Source organism: Crocodylus siamensis, chromosome 2, assembly GCF_052110815.1.
Source record: "Crocodylus siamensis isolate JL-2025a chromosome 2, ASM5211081v1, whole genome shotgun sequence".
Lineage (NCBI taxonomy): Eukaryota > Metazoa > Chordata > Crocodylia > Crocodylidae > Crocodylus > Crocodylus siamensis.
Genome location: NC_143396.1, coordinates 84857235 through 84876082, shown reverse-complemented (window position 1 = coordinate 84876082; position 18848 = coordinate 84857235). Strand labels below are relative to the sequence as shown.

At 39.4% G+C, this 18848-nt stretch overlaps 1 protein-coding gene across 2 annotated transcripts in view; it reads right to left on the bottom strand.

The window, feature by feature from the left end:
• Positions 1–17208, bottom strand: part of FSTL5 (follistatin like 5) — a 597279-nt gene extending 580071 nt beyond the window's left edge. For both annotated transcript variants that reach the window (XM_090036262.1, XM_090036263.1), the window contains exon 1: positions 16895–17208. The gene's annotated coding sequence lies outside the window, so the exon portion shown is untranslated. The remainder of the gene's footprint in view (positions 1–16894) is intronic.
• Between the last annotated feature and the right edge of the window lie 1640 nt (positions 17209–18848).

Below are 18848 nucleotides of genomic sequence, written 5' to 3'. Positions count from 1 at the left end.
AGACAGCTCAGATGGACGTAAATATTGGAAATATGCTATTCTGTTTATCTTTTGCCATGCCAAATACTTACAGTAAATGGCTTATGTGAAAGTTTTAGAGAAACCTGGTTTTTTTTAGACTGTTGTCACTAATTCTCTTTAGTATTATCAAGAGGTATTCACTCTTGTATCATGTATTTTTTATTCCATGAAAGAATGGTAGGTTTTCAGTTTCACTGCATATTTTAAAAGTCTTACTATTTTAATGCATTTTTGTTTTCCCTTTGAAAAAATTCAAAGTACATTTAAACTGATTTTAGATAAAAACATCTTGTAACTTTTGGATAATTATGTGCTTGTAACCTCATCTCCTTATCTGATAAACTCCCTTGATGTCAGCAAGGCTAATGCAGTTTTTTCAGTGATTCTGGACAGTTCTTTTTGTTATCCAGTCAAAAACTATGGGTTAATGTAGCTTGCAACTGCTCCCAGTCTCTTCTCTGATAAATATTTTAGTACAGTAAGGTCATGACCAGTCAGACTGGGAGCAAAAAATATAACTTTTGGTTCTTTGGTCTGGTGCTTCATTTGCCCCATTATTTCAAAATGAGCATAATAAGCTTCAAAAGATGATTTTACTGCAGAGCTGACTGGTTTCTGAATCAATCAGTTAACTACATTGTCTACAAAGGCACCTGTCTCAGATTACTGTGGCTGTAAATGAGACTTTGGATTTCATATCATAAAACAGAATTGTGGCTTTCCCCCCATACTAGGACTTCTCTGAATTCCTGAAGAAAGAACCATGGGTTGTAATTGAGGCCACTTCTCTTTCCAGAATTCCAGCTCATTATGTAATTATGGAAGAAAGGCAACATTTCTTTTGAACAAAAGAGAGAGAGACCAATTTAGTTCTTTGGCTTTACCAATTTTACAACAGATTTCTTCACTCTTTTGTTTAAGAGATTTGTCCCTAGACATAATTGCTATGTGACATTAATTTCACAAGATTTGTTAGCTGTTTTTTCATGTTTTCAGATTGTTGGATCATGCTGTCATTGAAAGTGCTAAATTACTTTTGTATCTCTTTTAATGATTGCTTAGGAACTGTTCTTACAGTCTCAGGCTGTTTTTGTATCAACTTATGTAGCTTCTGTATAGTCTTCTGTATATTCTGTGTCCCCTAGATATTGATCATGTTTGGTGTTAATTTCACACAATCAGGTCTTTCATATGATTTAGCCAGTCTTTTTATTTCATTAGTATTTGTGGCCCAATTATCAGAAAATCATTAAGCCACCCTTGTGATCCCCATCATGAGATACAAAAGTAATAGTTTTCAGCATATATTTCATTTTTATAAGAATTAGAACTAACTAGTACAATGCAGAAAGAGAGCTACAGACTCAGAACTCCATATCAACTCAAAGTCACCATTCAGTACTTTTCAGGAGCGGTATACAGAGATTTGTACAGCTTCATTCTGTGTTTGAGCTCTGTAGCACTCTCTCTGAAAACTTTTAAGCATAGAACCAGCATAAAAATAACACCTGGATTGCTACTTAATTGAATTTAAATTACATTTTAATTCTTATGGTTTAACTCTGTTTTGAAAGTTGGCAACTATTTTTAAGATTCTTACATTTATCCATACATAGCTTAAATAGGAACTCCAATATAAAATGGCATTTTTATAAAATCGTAAGACATTTAATCAAGAAATGTAACTTCTTTTTTCTTTCAAAGTTTGCATATAGCAAGTAGCATATGCACTTCTTCATTATAAACAAAATGAAAATTTTGAATGTACACTTTTCCTGTAGTAAGAATTAGAAGCAGGCTTTTTGTTCACTAGCCACTGATTCAATTTCTCTATTTATACTTGCCCAACCTCCCTTTTGAAGTAGGACTGTCCCACTTACCTCTCTATGGCTTAACAATTTCTTTTTCAACCCATATCTATTATACAGCTGTTCTCCTGTTTCTTAGAGGTCTATGTTAAATCATATTTGAATAATTTATTATATGAATAAAGGTGGGAAACATACATGCTCTATAATGATGAACAGAAATCATTTGTTGGTTTACAGAACCTGGACTCTATTGGGAGCTTCACAAATCTGTTTCTTTGAGTATGAAATTTTCCATTACTGATTTGGGAAAGGATGTATAAAACGTATGTAAATAGATGTTTTCCTATTGATTACATATTTGCAAAAGCTGTCAATAAACAGCTCCAGTTGTTGTAGAATAAAGTGTAGGAAGCCTACCTATTCTAAATTCAACTGCTTTGAAGGAATCATTCTTCATTATTGGAGGGGGCAGGGTTCTGTATAAGTTGTGCACATTCTGGAGGACAGCAGTTTAATAGCAGATCATAAGGCTTGCACTGAAGTTGTAGCAACCCTTCTAAATGCATGTTATTTCCATTTTGGAGATTTTGTTTAGTTTCAGACAAACTATGTTTGCCATTACTGGTAACTGCTTTAACATATGTCTAATAAGGCAGAATGTCTTGTTAGTACTACAGATCAATCAACATTAATGTTCTTTCACTGTTATAGCTGGTCATTATTTCTGATGTGATAATGCTAGTTTTAGTTATTTGCAGGAAATATAGTATTAGGAAAAAAGAGGAAGTAGCAAATTTCAAAAGATGATTTGATTTCTGCCACAGTGTCCTTTCAACGTGCAGTTGAAAGATTCCGGGCTCAATTCCCTTCTCTTTTTCAGTGACCCTAGCATCAGTGAAACTACGTCAGATTAAAACCAGACTAAAAGAGAAACAGGCTCATTGTATTATTTCAGGCTTTCCTCTAGAGCCAGCTATGTGGTCAGAATGTCAAAAGATTCAGTTTAGAAATTGCGAGAGCTCTGCGATCCGTACACTTGCTTACAAACTGTGATTGAAGGACTGGTATGTCTATAGGGTACTAATATACTAAATATGATGTTTCTTTTCATTAAAAATATGTAGGAATGGTCACCTATTCCATTATATTACTTTACTTTCAGGATCTAGAACTGTGTCCTCTTTCTTTAGCATTAGATTAGAACTTGCCTGATAAATCTGAAGGACCACTACCAAACAATCAAGAATGTTTCTGTTACTAGGAGAGTTCAAATACTCTGTATACTTCAATACAGGGAAAAAGAATGATTTCCCCCTCAGTAACAGTAAAAATATGTCCATCATAAACTAAAGGTTTTATGTTCCTGAATTTAACTTTAAAAGCATTAGTTTCTCAAATAAATGCAAATGATTTGCACTTGGTAACTCAAAAATAAAATATACGGCAATATATATACAGTGATAAAAAGAGCCATTTTCCAGGCCTTATATGTACAGTTTTTCAAATAAATTGGTTCAGATAAGCATCTTTCAAATGATCATTATTCTATTTTTTGTTAACAGTTTCCAGATCAGAATACTTTGGCCAACAGGAAAGCATTTTTAACTGGGAATTTCAGCTTCTAGAGTTAACTTGTCTCATTTATCTCATGTATTTTAAGTTTGTTAGCTGCCACTGCACTTTGCCTATTCATTCAGTCTTTTGTAGTAGCAGTCTTTTGGAAGGGAGCTGATTTTCTTCTGGGACATGCTGAATTTTCTTAAATTTGCTTTTTCACAATTTTGTTCTGTTTTTAAACTTGTTTGGTTATAAAACTGAAAACTGTCTGAACCTACAAATTCTATAGAGTACAATTTATAAGATGAAAAACAAATAAATAGACAAGATATACTGCCACTTGGGCATGTCAGAATATTCTAAAACTTAACAAAAAAGAGGAGTTGAGACAAATAACTAGCAAGAAGTAAAAAAGATACAATAGAAAATGGTGGGGAAATAGCAGAGAAGCTGGTGGACATGATAAGTGCAAGAAGAGAAGAAAGTTAGGCCTGGGACAAATACTATATCCAGCCATGACAGAAAGTTCAGATACAGTAACTACAAGATTATGAAAGGGCTGATCCCATATAAACAAGTCAAAAGCGATAAAACAATCATAAGTATTGTTAGCATATAGGCGCAGTATACATGCAAGGCAAACAAATACCTTGAGAAATTAGGGTTGACGTTGCTGTTGTTGCCGTGATGGTCCAGGAAATGTATAAGAAGCAATGATGTCTTGTGATATCATTTTGTGATATCGTTTTGTGATGAACATAATTGGTCCTATAAAATATCTGGGAGAGCTATTGGACAAGTGCTCAGGTACCTGTAAAACACTTGAATAAGGGTACTTGATGCCTTAAAGCTTTTCCAACAACCTTCCCAACTATACAGTTGGCTCTATAAAAGATTTCACAAAATATGACAAGATACCCCTCTTGAAAAATTAGCTCTCCATAACAATGCATTGACATGATAGACTGCAGTCTCTGTTTTCAAATGGTTTTTATCCTTCTCCCAGAGCACTTGACCAGAATTCCCTCCTACTCCTCCTTCTGATTTTGGAGGCTCCAGAATGCAATATGCAGGTGTAGTGACTCAAGTTTGGTACTGCCGAGGAGGAAGTCACCCCATGTTTTTACCAGAGGCACCTGGTAAAAGGCAAAAAAACTTCACCATTTTGGCAGCAAAACAAAGAGGTTAACATCTCCTGTGAGAAGCAGCAAACTCCATTGCCAATGTACAGAACTACATTTCTCAAGAGTGCCCTACATTCACTGACACACACTTGTGTGTCCCTGCCACTTGTGGTAGGGGCTGGAGCTGGAAAGTGCACATGCAGTGGGACACGGGAAGGCAAGGCACCCCAGGACCACCATGTCATCTCGCTTCTCTTAGGCAATGCCCAGAGTTCATGCCTTGTTTGCCCACCCATCCTCATGCTACTGCCTGTTTCCACAAACTCCTATTAGTTTGTAGGATAGTGATCCTTACTAGTGGCCTCTTCAAAGACCCAAAGACTATGAAAGTTCTTATCTTGGACTAAGTAGCCAGGAACTGCATGTCCGCAGGCCACAACAGTAGGGAGCCATGGCCCCCACAGGGCCACAACCCCACTGCATCACATGCCTGGGTGCCCCCCTTTGCACTCAGCACCATCCCACTGCTGCAACTTGCATCCAGGCACCTCCCACCACCCCTCTCCCTGCTATACTGCTCCCTTGCTATCCCCATGAAACTGCACACCCCTGGTGTACTGCATACCCCCTGCTGCTGTTTCACATACCCTCCTGCTGCTACTCCCTGCACCTCCCCACCACATTAACACATGCCCCAGCTCTTCCTTAGCTTTCCAACAAAAAGCTCCGCCACTACTCAGACACCCTGACTGCAGGCTCCTCCTGCATTAACAGCTCATCTACACCGCCCTACCCCCTGGGCCAAGGAAAAGAGCCAGACAGCCAAAAGGAAGAAGAGCCTAGAGGCCCTGATTACTGCTGCAGCTATGTTGGAGGAGCAGCAGCTGGGTGGGAGCCCAGAGACCACAAATTTACCCTTCGTGGGCCAGCAGTTAGAAAGCCTTGATCTCATCTGTGCCATGGAATAGTGGCGAAGACAAGCAGATGTCAAAAGGTTATAAAAGCTTCTGATTTCTCCCTGTCCTGAAGACAAAAAACATATTGAGTGATCTGATAAGTGGGAAGAGAGAGAAAAAGGTTATTTAGGGGTGTAAGAGGAAGACTCTTACCCCTGTTACTATGAAGCAAGAACAGGACTGCAGGAGACACACTACAAAGCCCCAGTCTGGTGATAACTGGGCAAATGAGCATGGGACTAAGCAGCAGAGCTGAGCAGGCTGCAAGAGAGCAGATGGCTTGGCTGCAAGACAGGGTACAGGGCAGCTGTTAGTGAGGCAAACTTAAGAGTTGGGAGCCTGCTTGCAGGGAGGCAGGCAACAGAACTTGACAGAGACAGCAAAGTAACAGAGCTAATTGCCTGCAGGGGACTAGAGAGGGAAGCCTGCAGGAAGCCAGGCTGCAAAGCAATAAGCCTGCAGAGAGACAATTAGCAGCACCTGGGCCTTATTGCAAGGGTAAAGGAGTCAGGTGACTGGAAGGAGGAAGAGAAGTCAGGGATATACATACAGGGCTCCAATACAGCCTCCCATATTTACCATATCAAAAAGGGAAGGCAGGCAAAGATAGGACAATAGTGTGAGAGACCACAGTGGGTTGGGGCAATATTAGTGTGGCCATCAGGTGGCATGATTGCCCTCAGAGATAGGATCCTATTACAGAGGGTCTATCTGCATGTTAATGAGCCTAGACTAGAACCACAATATAATTTTAATACAACTAGAATTTCAGATGGATTTGGCATTAAGAAGTTTTGAATACTTAGACTGCAGTATCATCATAAAGCATAAGGAATGTGCAGATTTAGAAACTAAATTCCCAATAATAAAACTATTTTTCTTTACTACATTAAAAAAGTATAAATCCAAACTCAATTTTCACCACTCATATTTAAACTGCATTGAGAGCTGTGCTTTCAAATACTTCAAATTTCTTTCAAAATTTACAAATGCATACTAATTTTGTTAAAAATACATCCATTTTATTATTCAAATACAGGATTGTTGTATCTCCAGTTTCTCCAGAGATGTGAATGAAGAACACCCTTGGTATTAGGTACATTGTTTTCATACATTATTGGAAGTTACCATAGTGATGGGTATCATACTTGAACCCAAACAAAATAGATGTTCACACTCAAATTCAGAATTGCTTTAGAAACTTCAGTAACTATGTAGCTAATAATAAGGAATATTTAAAGATGCTTACTACAATGTTCACAGGCATGGTGGATATTGGGATAGTATAAAGGCACAGTGTTAAGGTTAATATTCAGTCTCCAAGTGTTGTGTGTATAAAACACATCTTTACTGCTGCTTTATTGGTTTATAAGATATATGCAAAAATGTATAATGACAGATGCACACTTTACCCCTTTTAAATTTTCATTCTATGAGAGAACATTTTCTGTCTCAGAGCCTGGAGCAGTAGGTGAATGAGACCATCACAGTGAAAAGATGCAAAGGACATACATATATTAGATTCTTGGTCTTTGGGCATACTATTTTTTTTTTTAATTTCTGAAGCCTAAAGCACTGTGTTAATGCTTCAGATGAAAGCCCTAAGGTTCTCCCTGTGTTCACTGGGAAAAGCAACAAGAACATGAATATGTAAGTTGTTCCAATATTTTTTGTGCCAATTTCCCACGTACCAAAGAACAAAATAATTCTGATATGAAACTAGACAAAAATGGAATATAGGTGAGTGACATTGTCTGAAAATCACTTGAGAGACTCTTGCAAGTTTGGAGAGAGTGTTTACCTAGCACCAGAATTAAATCTCAGGAAAAATATTGTTCAGTTTCTTGTGCCCTGAACAAATAACTCATTTATCCCATGCATTAATATGCAAACTACTTTCAGTAAAACTTACAAGTTGTGAAAAAACCTATTCACCGTAAAACTATAACAATTAAGATAAGAAGATCCCCCTTTCTTAATTGTAACCGATAGACTGCTGATTGAGTTACTAGATGTTCTGAATTTTAATTCAACAAAAAGACCGTTGAAGCTTAGCAAGTACATTGGAGAATGGACCTTTTTAGGATTTACATTTTCAATGACCATTGCAGCAGCTGAGGTGCACTTTTCTTAAAAGGTCAGTCTGCTAAATGCAACCTAAAATCAACATTTAAATCATAATTTGGTGGGAAAATGTCCTCTGGATTTATATATGTACGTATAGTTTTGAACCCTGCTTGCACAATTATTTCTTGGCAACATTTCTGTATTTTTTAATTGATGACTACCTAACAGCAGGGACATATAACTACAATTCCTGCCATCTTATATGTATGTTCTCATCATAACAGTCCCCTCTTACTTGTTCTCCTTGGCCTGTGAATCTTGCACTTTTGGCTGTCAAATAGTGCAGCTCAAACAAGAAGAGTGGAGGCACTGATACAGCCTGCCTAATAGTAAGGCCTCTCTCCTGGGAAATAAAAAATGACCTTGAATTCCCTCAGAGTGAGGATGGCCTAGAACACGTGTTAATTTTCTGGGCAGATGCTTTTACCGCTAAACTAAGGATGTGGACAGATGTAACCATGAAAACATTTGAAACACTTTTGAAACTCCAAAGGGCCAGCTGTGCAAAGATACAAACCCTCTGAAATGTTTGGAAAGTGACTGAAACTCTCCAAAAATGGTACCTGAGGTACTCTTTTGGACAGTTTCACTTTTGGTCACATTTACACAGAGACAATATGCAAGAGCAAGACTGAGATGCATGCTGGGGTTGAATCTGGAGCCAGGACTGGATCTAGACTTATCCCCTGTACCCCTCTGCCAAATCTCCTCTGACTCCCAGGACCCCAATCAAAGGGCAGAGGTTTTAGTGTGGGGTTGAAAGCTCTGGGTACTCCTCCACCCCTGCTCACTTCTTCTTTCTGATCTCCCCTTCCCTGCACACTCCCCTCACTGGCACTAGTGGATGCTGTAGCATTTGAATTCTTTCAGCCAGTACATGGCACAAGGGATACACATATGACCCCTGAAGCATTTCCTTTTTGAAACATTACTATGCACATTTCACTTGGAAACATTTCAAATGCTACTTCTGTCTGCATGTTAAAGGCGACAAACATTTGAAAGTGAGTGGTGGGTGCTTTATTTTGCTGATGTCAGCTCCTAACCTGATGGACATGTCGTCTTTAAAGCCCAACTCAGGAGAGGACAAGGAGTTCAGATATAATGCTATGCGTCATATTCCTAATAACTAGCTGTGGACACCTTTCAGCTGAATGACTGAATGATTAATATTAGTCTCACTTAGTCCCCCTCCACTAAGTTCAGTGGTGGACTACAGGAACTACACATAGTCACTGGGGATGCTATCGAATGGCTTGGCAAGTACGCACGCACTCACTCACTCACTGACTGACTGTCAGCTAGGGCCACTCTAGTAAGATAAGAAGCAAAGCGAAAAAAGTAATCCTATCGCCAGAACCACAAAACAGTCACCTTAGGATGACAAAGACAGACTGTGAAGAAGAAGCTACACCATTCTAATAGATGGGACATTCTGTTTCCTCTCACGAACATTGTGGATTATAGTGAGTGAATGCTTAGAGACTGTCAGTCTTGGACCTACTGTCTGAGTTCTACTCAGGACTGGAGAACAGTTGGAGACAGCACTGAGAAAGCCCGCCTTTACCCATGAAGTACTTAGCCTGCTAACTTCCAGGGAGGACAATCCATCTACTTTTTATAAAAAACTGAATGATTGCTTAGCTTCTGAATCAGAGCGCACATAGATCAATGAGGCTTTCTGCTCACTTAAATGGACTTTGAAATGAAGAAAAAAAATTAGTCATTGTTGAGAAAATGGACACAAAGGGAGAGATAAAACACCTACTCTGGAATGCTTTAGTGGAAAAGGCATTAAAAATAATCAGTTAAGAAGAAGAAATGTCCAGTCCCAAAAAGCAAATTATAGGCACTCTTAAAATGACTGTTAATGATGTCTCCTTGCACTGGCATGTACAGGATTTAGTTATATAAACCCCTGCCCATCACATTAATAAGAAATTAAACTCTTCCAATTGTCAAAGTTAATAAACCTATAAAAGGGTTTATTCTCTTGTGCCTACGCATTTGGCCCCCCAGTAACACCACTGGAGTCTACCTTCTATGCTCTAAGAAAGAAAAATGACAGTATTTGTGTTTATATATTTAATGAATATCCAAAAACTTTTGCTGTATGGCCAGTACGTATGGAATTGGTGGTACCAGAAGAATCTGACTTTTCTACTCCAGAAGAAGAACTAAATCTCTAAGACTGGTTTGAATTGTAATTTTTAATAGTCGTCTATTTAGAGAAATAAAAAGTGTTATGATTGTTTTTGTAATGAAATCGTATTTGGATTTGTTACAGTCTCATGTAAATATTCATATGGAGAACAGATGCCTGCAAACAACTATTAACAAAGTAGGGATTGTTTCATTAGATCAGACCAGAGGTCCATACTATACTGTAGCTTTTTTACAGGATTTCTTTTTCCTTACTTAAAAATATCTAGAAATCCTGTAGTGAAAAACTGCTGCAAAACTAATTCACAAGGGGAATTCTTTCCTAAACTAATTCACAAGAGAATTTAAACTAGTGGTTGTGTGTACCTTGAAGATCAGTGCTTATATCCTTCCTAGCGTTTTTTAAATCTTATATTGGATCTAACAGTGAATGTTTCCACTGTCTGTATTTTTTAATCCTAATTTCACAGAGTATGTGTTGGTATTTCCATTTTATTAATATTACCTTTGTTACCACTCAGATGAACTCAGCATCCCTTTGGTCTTATATTCTAAGAAAAGGGAAAATTGTAATACACTTTAATGACCTTCTGTATATCACTATTTGTATTTTTTTACTTTGTCCCTGCTTATTTGCCTCTTTTCTGGAAGATAACACCTGAATCACTTCACACTCCCTCATTGCAGAATTCTCTCCACATTTTCCATATTTTTGTTCTCCTTCTCTGAGCTGACCACATCTCTTCTAAATCTTTTCTAAGTTAAGACTATATAACTGAAAATGATATTCAAGGTAAAAGGGGAACAGTTGACTTGAATAATGACATTCTAATATTGTTAGAATTTTGGTTTGGTTTTTAGTTTTTTATTTCTTTCTTTCTAGATGCAAATATGTTGTTTGCTTTTGACTTAGGTTACACACTGAGCAGAGGTTGTCCAGAACCCATGACTTCCATATTTCAATTCAGGAATAGAAAATGGTTGTGTATACTGATCACTTTTGCCTGAATTAACTCAGTGGTTAGGATTCTGGGTTCTGGGACCCCTTCAGCCAGAGAGAGTTTGAGAAAGAAAACTACTGTAGAAAATTGTACCCCTCTGTGTGACTTCAAACAACTACTAAAGTAGGGTTATCATATGTCTGGGTTTTCTCAGACACCTTCTCGTTTTGGGTCCCCCCATTTCCGTCCAGGCAGTTTTTTAAAATATCAGCACATGTCCAAGATTTTGCTCTGCCTCTGCTCAGCATGAAGTTTTTCCCAGCGCTTCCTGGCATTGCTCCTCCCCGCCCCCCGCCTTCCTCTTTTTTGAAACTGGAAATACAGTAACCCTAATTAAAGTCAAAGGTGCCTACCATTTTCTTAGTCCACAGGGGCTAATTTCAGGCTAATTTAATCTGAAAACCTGGTCTTTAATACATAAGAAAATGTGCAAATAAATTTACAACTTGTCTTCTGTCTAAAACACAGAGTTCATTTGTCTTCTGCCTATGATGAATGAAGCAAACCATATTCATTTCCTAGAACAGCACTCTAAGCACAGGTCAGGCTGCGGTACTCACTTAACATGGTGGAGGTTTCAAAAGGAGTTCTAGAGAAAGTCTTTGATAGTGGCTGACCTGTAGTGGTTCGAGTCCTTTGCAAAGCAATGACAGAAACCCAGGTTCAAACCCCCTCTGAGTGAATGAGGCCCAGAACTTAGAATATCTGCCTTTCCAGGTGAGTGCCCTAGCACTCAGTATTTGGTGGGGGGGAGGGGAGGGGAAATGTTATCCTTTCCTGTCTCCAGTCTGTAGGTGCACCTAGTCATCCATGTGCACAAGGCTATGAATCCAAGAACAGAAATACCAAAAAATGGCCACATAGATGACCAGGAAAGAACAGGATACCCCCTCAGAGTTTTTGTGGTTTCCATTGGAACAAAAGTGATACATAATAATTGAGACAAGCCTATAATTTATTAAACACAGAATTTGGTAGACATAGATTATTGCATCTGGCTAATGTAAAAATGCATTTTAATCATCGGTGTGTTTACTACCTCTGTAAATAAACTCCATTTTCATTTTTAATCCTAAATATTGTAATAGAAACCTGCCTATATACTCTTTTGTATACTCATTTGAAAAAGGCATTTCTTAATAAAAAGAAATACATACTTAATGCTAGAAATAATTTTTAAGTACAGTAATGCTTTAAGAAAAAAATTAAATAAAAAACACTATCACAGAAAACAAAGCCACGAAAATACCCTTCACCATCTTCCCTCAAGCATATTGAAGTACTTATCAAGTACTTTATTATACAAGAAGTCTTTCTGAAAGCTGTTCTGAAAAGCTCTGTTGGACACCAATCTCAATTAATTCAAATGCAAATAAACTGTGAACTTCAACCCACTTCAAGCAATCAGTGACAGTGTTGCCAACTGCTCCACACATTTAACTCTTTCTCTTCCCTTTTTTTACTCTCATCCCTTTAAAACACTTTCTTCTTCCATAATGTAATTAATTGCACCTAATACAAAGAATAACGGTAATCCACTGAATAGCCATGCTTCTGTCGTGGTATATTTCTGGACCAGTAAAGCAAAATATCTGTGAAAATTGCTGGCTAACAAGTAAAATGGAAAACAATAGAATAACAAATATAAAATAAAATTCCCACTTGCATATCTGTTTATGTGAGAATGGGCCACAACAGTGTTGGCTAATTTAAAACAATGTACTCAGCCTAGTAAACCATTCAGATTAATAACAAAAGGGGAATGGAAGCATGGAAGACACTGGCAATGAGTTTTTTTCAGCTTCTCTGCTACCCTGACAGTGAAGAATTTTCCCAATCTCTATTCACACCCCTTATTGTTCAGGCAAAGCCAGGCCAGAATTAATTATAACCTGTCTGTTACATTATTCTGTGCATTATTATAGCTAATGTGTTGGGGGGTTGCTGTTGTGCACATATATGAAAAAAGAAAAAGAAAAGAAAATACAATAAATAAATAAATAAACAAACCCCAGTAAGTGCCTTCCAGCAGAAGGAACCTGGGAGGACATCATTTAGCAACAAGTTTGATACAGAATGTGAAAAAAATGAGTCATAGAAAAATGAAGAGTAAAGTTTGGTTTATGATGAAATACACAGAGATAATGTAAGAGGTCTTACTTCTTCCTGTGGGTTGGAAGCAAATAACGCAATTCCTTGGGACCGAGAAAATGGTAGGAACCTTTGACCTTAATGATCTTTAGGTATCACCAGGGGGATCCAATTCTTATACAGTATTGTTCTCTGAGATGGTGAGTATCCAGAAGTCCCTGATATAAAAAGTTCAGCATGGTTGTTCATGTCACCTGAAAACTGAGTCTTTAGCACACAGAAGCATGTGTTTAATAAATTTGCAACTTGTCCTTTCTCTAAAACACATAGAGAGATCATTGTCTTTTCTGCTTATCAAAAGTAAAACAAACCATATTGTATTAATATGTATAATATGATACAAACAAATTCACTGACTTTTAGTTCACTGTCAGACATCACCAATGTCTGAACTACAAAAAGTGCTCTTCAGGCTGAAACTCAGATGAATCCACTAAGCCCTTAGCTTTTCTTTAGAAAGACATAACAACCTGAAACAAGATATAATAATTACATACATAAAATATTTGCTTAATGTAACATGCAATAAAAAGGATGCAGAAAAAGAAAGAGTTAAGGCAAGTACTTGATTCATAACCTCCCCTTGCCTGGTAATTATATATATGAGATGTTCAACATAATGAAATAATCTGAGGTCTCTGCAATATCTGGAAAGAATTTTTTTTTTAGTCCAAAACCTATTTTGTTGTCAGGTCTGCGAGCATTCTTTTTCGAACCAGCTCTGAAAGTTCTGAATTCAGAAAACTCAGATTCAGAAGTGATATAAGCAGATACAGTTGTGCATGGTTAGGCTCCATATCTGAATTTGTTTCTTTAAGTAAAGAGGCTTTCCTGGAAACGGTGACAGTGATTTCTGTAATAGCATTACTTTTCTTTTAGTATTCTAGATGCTCCAGAAGGTAGAGGAAGAGTAAGTGTATTATAGGTGTGTGCGTACAGTATTATGTATATACATACATGTACACAGTATATACGTATATGTGTAGTCTGTATAAAAATACGTGCTTTATGTTTTATTATACTGTGTTTCTTAAACCTCAGTTAGTTAAAGAAACACTGAAAAAGGGTAGACAAGCACACAGAACTGTGCAGAAAAACAGTTCATAATTATATCAAACCAGAGTTTTTTTCCCAGACAGAATTATGGACAACTCTCACTTTCAATCCAATCAATAACTTTTACAAGTCATCGTTTAACTCCTCAAAATAACTACATGGGGAGAAGCAAATTTATGTTAAGAACTACTGAAAGACTATCTTAGACACTAAGGTAATCATTGTACATACATTAACAAGTATGTGAATACATTTCATATATTTCATAGATCTATGAAATGGATCTAGTTCATCAGCATGGAAGAGGCCCAAAATGGAGCCTGTAATAAACAGGATATTTTGCCTGAGTAATAACTTAATGGTAACAGTGGTGTGTGAATGTTGGGTACCTTTTGCGTTACTTCCATATTTAAACATACCACTGAATTTACCTTGAATAATGTTGGCACCTGTAAAATACTCTTATTAAAGTCTTTAGAACTTTATATTAATATGCCACATCCTTCAGTTTTGTTGAAAAAAGAAAGAGGGAAATAGAGCACCAAAACAAAATGCAGAACTGTTCCTGAAGACAGAAACGTTCTAATCATACCACCTGAAGAAAAGAAATACTCATGGGCTACAATGTCTGAATTACTCTTAAGCTAGAGGTTAAAAAAGAATGTCAATTTTTGTGGGAAGGGAGAAATTCCATTTAACTCATTGGAAAAGTTCTACAGAATTGGCAAAATCTCTATTTTATATCAGTGCTTGATATTTCTAGAAGACAGCAATAATGTATACCAACGATGTTTATAAAGATTTACAGTGATCAAGATAAAACAGTCCATATACTTAAAAATGCATGATGTATAATGTAATAGTTGCCATGCCATTAAGTTTAGTGACAGGAATAATCTCAATGGGCTCAATCCTTCAAACTATCTTCATGTATGCAGTCTCACTGAGATTAACCAGACTGTGTGGAAGGAAGACCTATTCAAGAAAGCAAGGATTTACAGGCTCAGGCCCTTCATGCATGCATACATATCAGCATTACAAAATCTTGTCATGTTTTCTTCATACATATCTTTAGTTTAACTGAATGGTCCATATTCAAAAAATAAAGGTTTGTAATATAGCATTTCTGTCTCTCAAAGCAAGTTTGCAGAAATATCACCTCCCCCCCAAAAAAAATCAAGTGGAAGTTTTAATGTATGAACATTTTGAAAATATTACTAAACAAGTAAATAGTCACACAAGCAACATGCTGGCTAATGAAAGGTAACAGTATATGTGAATTCTACACACAAACTTCTTCCTCCTTGGTGTGGGAGGTGGGGAGGGAGGGTCACTCCTAATTATTATGAGTGGGGGGAAATATAAATAAGAAGTATAGATGGACTGCTGAAAGACAAGCTTCAATTTTAATTTCATGTAATTAAATGGCTTAGCATGTACAACAATGTATTTTGCCTGCATTTAGTAGCTTTTAACTTTATAATCATTATTTCTGCATTGCTGACAACTATATTTATCTTCTTGTACATACATATTCAGGAATAAGATCACACTTGAATTAAACAGTATAATGCAGGGAGAAAGGAAGTCATTGCTGTAATAATGTAGAATGTAATCTTCTTGACCTGCTTCATTTCAGTAGCATAAAAGTTATGAACTGCTTATGAACTAAGGGTACTTTCACTCATACATTAGACATGTGTTATGTAACAACTGTGTTTTAGGTCTTGAATCTAAGGAAAAGAATCGCCTTTCTTAGAGTAATAAAGTAATAAGTAAGGTCACAAAATACAGTGTGGGAGCCCTAATTGCCTGCCTAATCCATTCAATCATCTCTCTGGCTCTGGCTGCAAGCAGCTAGTCTATTCATTTTGGAATCAGCCTTCCTTTCCTACACAAAAAGGTCCCTACTTCTCTCCCAGCACATGCAGAGCTCTGCCAAGTCACAGGAGAGACACATCTTCAGTAGCAGCCCCCTAAGTGGAGCAGAGCACTCCGCTAAGCACACAAAAGGTTAAATACTGCTGAAATAGCGAGACATTTCATCTGCCCACGCTTCCCAGTTCCATTCAATTACCAACAGCCGCGGTCCTATAATACAACATAATACTGTATTATTAAATCAGAGTTCCACATTTACATGTACTTCTAGCCTGAAGGAAGGCCTGACATTCAGCAGTCAGTACTAGAACAAACAACCCACAACTTTCTCCCTCCCTCCCTCCCTCTTTCCACACACACACCCTTGGAGAGGGCAAAAGATGACACCCCTCAAAGAGACTGAGTTTACCTTATCATCATCAAGGTCTACCCCAAGGCATCATTCTTCATCTCCCCCCACACCAAACAAAACACACCTCCCACATGCTGAGCACACTGCTGTGTTGCAACTCCCGCCTGCCTAGAGCAAATCCTTTCTAATTCCTACTTTACCCACGACTTCCCAGCCTGACCTGACATACCCATCCACCCCCCTGCACTCCTAGCAAAACAGAGGGCGGCTTCCCTATTGCTCTCCCCCCCCCCAAACAGCGCTGGCTTCTTGCATGCGGACTCTTAACATAAATAACTGCATGCATCCGTGAGTATCAAAAACAAATAAATAACTGCATGAATACATATGTAATACATAACTGAGTACATCCGTGAAGAAAAAAGGAAGACTTTAAAAAAAAACTGTGCTCCCCCCAACCCCTGCATCCAATCCAAGCAGCACAACTGTGGCAACTTTGCAACCAAAAGCAGCCCCCTCCCAACTTCTTCTGCATCCTCCCCTGGCCGCCGGACCCCACTGTGAGCCTGAGGGCGGCTCGGCTCTTCCCCAAGTGTTTCTCTCTCTCTTATATTTTTTGTTGGCGCTGCCCTGAGGTCTGACAACTTCTCGCCTGGTCTCCCTCCAGGAAGGCAAAGGACAGCGTCTCCCTTACCTGATCCGAGGCTCCCTCAGACACGAAAAACCCCTAACGTAAGTCCCCGAGGAGCGACCCGCGCCGTCCGTGGCTCAAGGCAGGTGCAGGGAGCGCTAGTTGTGCGCCGGCAAAGACGATCCGCAGCCGCGCCGGGGAGCGCCGAGGCAGCCGAGCAGTTTGGGGGCAACTCCGGAGCTTTCCCCCGCCTCCCACACTGCCCTCCACAAGTCCCACGTGCGGGGCCGGCGCCTCCCGGGTTCAGCACCAGCGGCGGCGTGGACAGCACCGGCTCCGCTCCCCTGCACCGGTCCCCGGCACTGAGCCGCGCGACTCTCCCGCCTCCTCCCTCCCCGGCGCTGCCACTCAGCCCCGCCGGGTCCCGCCTCCCCGGCCCCGGCCCTCGCGTCAGCCCCGGCTCGTCCTCGTCGGCACAGGAGCCGGGGAGGGCCCGCCGGAGCCCGCCCTCTGCTCGGGGACAACCGAGTCCCGAAGCCCCCCTCCTGCCCTTCAGGGGGCTGGGAAGCGAGTCCAGCCTCCCTCATGGGGATGCGGGAGTGCCGGGGATGGATGAGGGAGCCCTGTTGCTCTGAGACAAAAAGGAATGCAACATTCCCTATTAAAGACTCTCTTTTTTTGGCAAAAATCTGGTTGGCCTCATCAAAGGTGTCACCTCTACCAGAGGTTCAGATTCTTTTTCGCCTCTGGACCAGGGGTAGGCAACCCGGAGTGTGGTGCTCAGAGACTTTTCCTTGGCACGGGTGCCCCTTGGCGGGGAAGGGGCCAGGGCTACATGGCCACAGCAGGCGTCGGGGCCTGCGTGGCTCCCCTGCCAACATCCTGCAAGTTGAAGTTGTGGGTGTCTTTGGCACTCTGCCCAAAAACGCTGCTAACCCCTGCTGTAGACCAATACGGTGACAATCTGGATACCATGCAAAACTCTACAACTCTTCGTTCAGAGAGAATGCCTCCGGTTAGACCAGGGGCTGGCCATCCCTGGTGCGGGTGCCAGAGTGCGGCATGTGAAGGCATTTTGCTTGGGATGCATGCCTCCGGGAGGACAGCAGGGAAGGGGCGGGGGGCTGCAGTGCCGCAACAAGGATCAGGCCCCCTGCAGCTTCCCCACTGTCCACCCTTGGCATGCTAACATCTTACAAGCCAAATTTGTGGGCATTTTCAGCATTGCTGACCTCTGGATTAGATCAACTAAGAAATCACTATATCAGTATAAATAGCTATATCTTGCTATCGATAGATAGATAGATAGATATTTTGCGGAAAAAATATTTATTTTTGGTGATTTCTTAGGTGATCTAATCAAAGGTATCATCTTGGAACCAGGAGTTCTAGAGTTTTGTGTTTCTTTCAGGTATGCATTAGGTAGCTGTGTTGGTCTGAGACAAAAAGAAACACAAAACTCTCAATTAAAAGGTTTTTTTGTTGTTTTTGTTGCAAAAATCGACTAATAAAAGGCAATCACCTCTACCATGAGTTCTGATTCCTTGTTGCCTCTAGACCAATACAGCTACAACCTGGATACCATGCAAAACTCTAGAACTCTTAGTTTGGAGATTATACTTTTGATTAAACCAAAGGAGAAATCACTAAAAATTATTATTAAAATTATTATGATTGCAAAAAAATATATATGTTTTGTGATTTCTTAGTTGGTCCAATCAAAACAATCATCTCTAAATCAAGAGTTCTAGAGTTTTGCGTTCCTTTCAGGGATGCTGACTGGGATCCTGGCACTGGGTTGGGGCTGGCCATTAGAAAAGGGACCTGGAACAAAAGAAGGTTGAGAACCACTGGCTACACAATGAGGACTAGAAGGGACCTCAGGAGGTCATCTAGTCCAACCCCCCTGCTCAAAGCAGGACCAGGCCCAGCTAGATGGTCCCAGGCAAAGCTTTGTCTTTAAAACCTAAAAATATCACCCAACTCCAAAACAGTAAGAAAAGAAATTATGCTAGTC